The 6701-nt window shown below is 57.5% G+C and overlaps 1 long non-coding RNA gene across 4 annotated transcripts; it reads right to left on the bottom strand.

Moving 5' to 3' along the window:
- Nucleotides 1-258: 258 nt before the first annotated feature.
- Nucleotides 259-5953, bottom strand: LOC127491986 (uncharacterized). Of its 4 annotated transcripts, XR_016212679.1 has the most exons (5): nt 5754-5953; nt 3475-3612; nt 1984-2883; nt 1773-1860; nt 259-1557 (listed from the first exon to the last, which is right to left on the bottom strand). It is a non-coding gene; the product is annotated as an uncharacterized LOC127491986 (long non-coding RNA). The 4 variants fall into 4 exon arrangements; XR_011378596.2 differs by having other exon boundaries at nt 1773-2883; XR_007920863.3 differs by having other exon boundaries at nt 259-1860.
- Nucleotides 5954-6701: the final 748 nt, after the last annotated feature.

Here is a 6701-nt window from a genome sequence, read left to right as displayed (position 1 = left end):
CTGTCCCTCTGACCTACACTCACACAGAGGCGGACACCCAGGGAAAGTTAAAAAACAAGAGGCCTGATTCTTGCTCCACCTCTGACTCCGTGGTCACACACTCGTCTGTAGGTCCCGTGACCCCTGCACACCGTAACTGTCAACTTCCAGCCTTCGTCTTCCCCGCCGATGTCACGCTCTGTGTCAGTAACATTCTTACGGTTTGCAACAGGGAGCTGGGACAAGATCATCATAGGGAGGCGATGACAGCCATCTGTGTTTTTGCAAAGAATTTTTTTTGTGGTTGTTGCAAGTTCTTAATAGATGTTCATTGAATAAATGAAAGAATGACACCCAAGGCCACATCATTAATATCATTGGAGAGGGGGCTGGCGCTGTGGTGTAGCAGGTAAAGCTGCGCCTGCAGTGCCAGCATCGCATATGGGCACCGGTTTGAGTCCCAGCTGCTCCACTTCCAATGCAGCTCTCTGCTGTGGCCTGGGAAAGCAGCAGAGGATGGCCCAAGTCCTTGGGCCCCTGTACCCTTGTAGGAAGACCCAGAAGAAGCTCCTGGCTCCTGGCTTTGGATCAGCACAGCTCTGGCCGTTGCAGCCATCTGGGAAGTGAACAAGCAGATGAAAGACCTCTCTCTCTCTCTCTCTCTCTCTCTCTCTCTCTCTCTCTCTGCCTCTCCTCTGTGTAAGTCTGACTTTCAAATAAATAAGTAAACTTTACAAAAATCATCGGAGAGAGACCAATCACACATTCTGAATAGTTATTACAAATACCTGTTTGCTGAGAAATGTTTATTTTAATCATTGTGTTCTCAAAAATTTTGGAACAATTTTAGATTAGTAGAAAAGTTGCGTGGATAGTACGGAGGTCTCCTCATGTTAACATCTTATATAACCATGGTCAATTTGCTAAAAACCAGAAATTGACATAGAAAATTACTTGAAATTTAACTACAGACTTTATTCAAATTACGCACCACATTTTCAACTAAATTTTTTTCTGTTCCAGCATCCAATTCAGGCTGCCACATTGTATTTAGAATAAGTGTGTGTTTGTTTGTTTGTTTTTACTAAATGAAAAAAAGCAAAAACTCCACCTGATGAAATGACAATTGAATTCTACAAGGAGCGGGCAGGATGAAGACCTGGGAGGGTGGGGCTCTCCCTGTTGGAGCAGGGCTGGGCTGCGCTGGGTTGATTGTTGTCCATCAAAACAGCGTCCATTCAGAGCCTCAGACCATGGCCTTTTGTAGGAAAGGGTCCTCTTCCAATAAAATTCATTAAACTTCGGTCTAGACTGGGCTGGCCTGGCCCAGTGACTCCATCCCATATCAAACTACATGACTGAAGCCTCCAGTCCTCTCTTCCAATCCGGCTTCCTGCTAACGCACACCCGGAACGCAGCAGGTGGCGGCCGAGGCGCTGGGGTCCCCGCCGTCCACGTGGGAGGCCGGGAGTGTGTCCCCAACTCTGGGGTTCAGCCTGGCCCAGCCCCAGTTGTTGAGAGTGTTTGGGGAACGAACCGGTAGGTAGGAGCTCTGTGTCTGTCGACCTCTCCCTATGCCTAGAATCCATGAAGGAAAGAAGAGAGAGCAGACACAGGCAGGAGGACAGGAGAGGAAGGAGGCAGAGATCAGAACGGGGCAGCCATAGGCATCTCCAGGACACGTTCGGACTCCACCCCGCTGTGAGAGGCCAGGGACAAGCTCTCGATCCCTGGGCACCTCCAGGAGCGACCCTGCCCGCAGGCAGTGATGCCGGGCGACCATGGACAGGTACCTGGTGTCGGGAAATGCCTGGGAAACGGCAGCTCCCATCCGTTCCCAGCCCCTGGTCTCAGCACATGGACCATTTCTGGAGCACCCTCCTGGCGGGACAGTAACGGAGCCTCAAAGACCAGCTGTGGATGATCCGAAAGGAAACAGGCCCAGATCCCTCCCCACGGGGGGCTGGCCAACCGCTGGAGCAGCCGGAGGTTCCTTTTGCTCACCCTGGCTTGTAGGTAACCGCAGACCGTGTCGCCACAGCCCCGGCCGCCGGGAGGGGTCCTCGCACGGGGTCGGCGCGTGGATTTGGAACGCGGGTCCTGTGCTCCGTTATCAGTGCTCAGCTAGCTCACGCCCACCAGGGACGCTGCCCCTCCCCCGACAATGTTCTGCCGGGGGAGAGTCATCCCTTTGATTAAAACAGAACAAAACAAAAACTCCTGTTTAAGGCTGGGGAACATTTGTAAATATTTACCCTTTTGTATTTGCCTTTTAATTCTGTTCCAGATTTGGTTTTCGTTCACTTTGAATTTCGTTTGACACAGCTGGGAGCCGTGACTATTCCCTCTGTAGCTTCTTCCATGGATCTGTGCTTAGAAAACATTCCTCCAAGCTGCTAATATTCTAATTCATATCTTCTTCCCTTTACATTTGACTCCCTAATCCACCTGGATATTTTAATTTAGTTTGAATTTCTAAGAATCTCATTATTTCTGTTTGTCACTTTATATCTTCCTAGCTCATGCCCTAACGCAATTTACTAAACAAAACTGTATTCCTTCCACCTGTTTTTTTTTTTTTTTAAGGTTTTATTTATTTGAGGGGCAGAATCACAGACAGGGAGAGGGAAAGACAGAGAGAGGTCTTCCATCTGCTTGTTCACTCCCCAAATGGCTGCAGTGGCTGGAGCTGAGTTGATCCCAAGCCAGGAGCCAGGAGCTTCTTCCAGGTCTCCCACATGGGTGCAGGGGCCCAAGAACTTGGGCCATCCTCCACTGCTTTCCCAGGCCACAGCAGAGAGCTGGATTGAAAGTGGAGCAGCCGGGACAGGAACCAGTGCCCATATGGGATGCCAGTATTGCAGGCAGGCTCAGCCCACTATGCCACAGCGCCGGCCCCTCTACCTGGTTGTAAAATGCAGCATTAGCACATAAATTCTGCATCGTTGGCGAGCCCAGCTGGAAAAGGCCGGCTCCAAAGCGTCGGTGGTATCTGGGCCCACGTTGGAAGAGAGCTGACCCGACGGCTGCCACCTGCACCAGGGGGAGGCAGTCTCCAAGCTGCCCACCTCGGAGCCACGCCGGGATGCCGGGCCAGCTGCCTGGCGGTTCCTGTGTCAGCGTGTCCTGTCCACAGCCTTCCCTGCCAGCCACTGCGTGGCCAAGCGCTTCTCAAACGTGAACTCCGGCCCAGAGCAAGCACAGGGGCCCCGGCCTCTGGATCCACCTGCTTCTGTGGGTCACCCCGAGAGCAGCAGCCTGGGGTTCTGCGCACGTGTGGCGGAGGTGGCACTGCTGCCCCCCTTGCCCAGGGATGACCAGAGCCCACCCACCGGCACCTGCGGCGGGAGCAAGAAGCCGTGGCCCTCGGGAGTTTGGAGCAGGGGAAGACGCCCGTTGCAGGAGGCCACAGGCTCAGGTTCTGCCCCATGTCTTGGTGACAAGACTGCCTTCTCAGTTTCCCCGCCCACCAGGGACACAACCAGAGAGGCAGACCTCATACTCAGCAGACTCACGGCCACGCAGCCCTGGGCTCCACTGGGCGCGTCCTGGAATCGGCTCCAAGCACGGTCAGGTCTTCCACCTTAGGAACAAGTCGGCTCTAAAGCTGGGGTGTGGAGGGAGGCAGGTACACTGGGAAAGAACACACAAAGGGGGCACCATGAGCAGTGAGTCTGCTGGAGCCAACCGCAGGCAGGCTGTCCACGTGGGGTGTCGTGTGGCCTCCTCGTGGTGGCAGAGCCCCAGTGGGGAGGACAGGGGCCCTGGGGCATGTATAGGGCGGCACAATGGGGAGAGGCTGCTGGGGGTCACATCTGAGCAAGGGCCCTGAGTCTGAGAGGGGCTGGGGGCAATGGGATGTCAGAGCTCAGCGGGGTGGGGAGGTGCTGTCTGGGCTCAGCCTCCGAGGCCGCGTGGGACCTGGAGACATCAGTGCAGGGGGAGAGGAGGCAGGGGTGACGGGGGAGGCAGGGCTGGGGCCGGGGAGCTGTGAGTACAGAAAGGGAGAAGGAGGGTGGCCGCTGAGCTGCGTCCGAGCACAGATGTTGGCAGGAGCTCCAGCCCGGCGCAGGAGCAGGCAGGGCTCTCCGGCCGAGGGGACCAGGGGCATCACCGCTGCCCCCACGCACGCTGGGAGATCCGCCACGCAAGTGTCGGCAGTGTGGGACGGCCACGCCCTGACACAGCGGAGCCCTCTCGGTGATGACAACACCACGCCAGGCACACGTCGTAAACCAAGGCCAGAGATGCTCACAGAGGACCTGCCCCCAGGAGGACTGGGAGAGAGGCAGGGCAATGGACACCCAGCGAGAAGTCGTCCCGGAATCTCAGGTCGGGGGAACAGGGAGCCCAGCGGGCAAAAATTAACCCGAGTCACCCCCCCTCAGCCGTCGGCACAGTCCCCTCACTTCAGCAGTGTCCCCTGTGGTGTTGGAGCACGGCATGGCCAGGCCACTCGGTCACTCGGTCACTCTGCCATGGGTGATCCCCAAACACTGCCTCTCACAGAGGAGGACATGGGATGGAGCCGGGCCATCTGCCTCGCCGGCGCCCCCCAGTGGCCTGGGGCTCTGCAGTCTCCCGCCCGCCCAGGCAGCTTTGCCTCCCCCTTCCTTCTGGTCTCACGTATTCTGATTGACACGCAGTGGGTTGCACGCACGGATAATGCATGCTGGGGTATTTCCCACACATGTGCAACGTGTAAGGGTCACGTCAGCGTTGTTAACATTTCCATCATCTACGCCATCACCAGCCTATCTCTGTCCTGCCCTCCATCCCCCGTGGTTCCCAGCCTCTGGGAGCCAACGTCCGACCCCCTGCTCCTAAGAGGTAACTTTCGTCACTCCCACGAGTGAGCAGGGGCACGCGACGTCCGTCTTGGAGGGCTCACGTCACTGGCACTACCTTCAAGCGGGTAGAGCTTTGCAGCAGAAGCAGCCCAAGCACACTTAACCTGGGGGGGAGGGGGAGCGGCGGCCTTGGCCTCAGCCACCCTGGCAGGTGGCAGCACTGCTCCCTCTGATCCAATGTCTCCAGCGTCCTTTCTGCAACATGAGTGGCTTCCCTGGAGTGATCGCAGCCCAAAGCAGCCCCAACAGGCCCCCAGTAGAGGGCTCCAGGCCGGGGCGGGGGGTGGGGGGCAGCAGGCAGCAGGTGCACCCATTCTTGTTTAAGCCTTTTCACGGGTACATTCACCAGGGCCATTTCGGGGACCGTGTCTCCAAGTTGCACGTGGAAAATATTGTCACTGCTACAGAAAAGACGCAATTGACACTGGCCGCAGGGATGGAGCCCGAGGCTGGGTTGGCACTGCTGGACACTGAGCCCCCCCCCCCCAGGGTTCCACTGGGGCGTCCACATTCTGCTGCCTCTTCCCTGCCTGTGCCCCAGGCTGTGTGCTGCACACCTGGCTGAGCAGGTGCTAACTCCTCCTGGCAGCAGTGGGACGCTGAGGTGGGATGGGGGGAGGTCCTCCAGGGGCTTGGGGGGGGGTCCCATGATGCATCCCTGCATCTACTCCTACAACAAGCCATTCCACCAGCAGGCACTGAGTGGCCGCCTGTGCCCCGCCCTGCAAAGCAAACCCAGCTGGGAGCTGCGTCCCCCCCACCCCGCCCGAGGTGCCCATGCCAAGAGCTGGGCGAGGAGCCTTCCTATCAGAATGCCCTTGAGTCCCCTCAAAGGCAGGGTCAAGGCAAGTCCTAGCACAGGAAGTGGAAGGCTAAAATTAGAGCCGGCGGACGGCAACTATGTAACCTCCAGAATTAACGAACCGTGACTCAGAGCTAAGTTGTTCAGGCGCTGGTTTCCGGCTCCCTCTCTGTGTTCAGGCCGCTGAGGGCGGCGGGCCACACAGGAGCTCTCTCTCGGCGTTCATGGCAGCGGGCTGGAAGCGGTCTGCACCTCCGCCAGCATTTCTCTGCCGCTTCTGCTGAGGCTGGGATGTTTAGGGTTACGTAACAGAGAGGCCTGATGGGTAAATGCATTACTAACAAAGCTGCTTCCACTCACCCTTGTCTTGCCATCGCCTCCCAGCCTGGACCCAGTCCTTCCACCCCACAGGGGACGCCTGTGATCCAGACACCATTGCAATCAGGCAGCAATGACACGAATTGTCACTGAGCTCCTCATGATTAGACATCCAAAAATCCAGGCGTGGATGGGCTGGTGCATGCAGGACAGGGATCTGTAACCCCTCGCCTTCAACGGGTTCTGACAAGACCGATGTTAACACACTGCCCCTACAGACGTCAGAAACCCACCCGTGGCCCGGGGAGAGCCCCTGCCACAGCTCGGGGTCTCCTGCTGGTCAGTCTGTGAGTGGCGTCCTCAGAGGCCATAGATATTTCACAGCAAGCGTATCCTGCTGCACCCCCTGAATTTTGAGGGGGACACAGAGAAGCCTGGGCTGCAGCCCGCGGCATCGCAACGCAGGACACGTGGGCTCGGGGGCCGAGTCCCACCTGACACAGCCCTCCCTCCTCCTCTGCTCCGATCTCTACTCCATCAGCAGGGTTCTAGGCACACGGGAAGCAGGTACAGCTCCCACGGGGCAGATCCCTGCGGACGTGAAGTCCCGAGCTCAGCGGCAACCCCCAGGGGCCAGGCTCACACATCCTCAAGGCTGTTGCCCTAAAGCACAAACTTCTCCAGCTCCTCCACGCCGTGCGCAGCACCTGGGGGCAGGGGTGGGGGGCTGGGAAGGCATCAGGTGAGCTCTG

This window comes from Oryctolagus cuniculus, chromosome 9, assembly GCF_051225735.1.
Source record: "Oryctolagus cuniculus isolate XC-2025 breed Fujian yellow rabbit chromosome 9, ASM5122573v1, whole genome shotgun sequence".
In the NCBI taxonomy this organism is placed as follows: domain Eukaryota; kingdom Metazoa; phylum Chordata; class Mammalia; order Lagomorpha; family Leporidae; genus Oryctolagus; species Oryctolagus cuniculus.
Note: the sequence above shows the minus strand (reverse complement) of the source record. Positions and strands in the feature narration are given on the sequence as shown.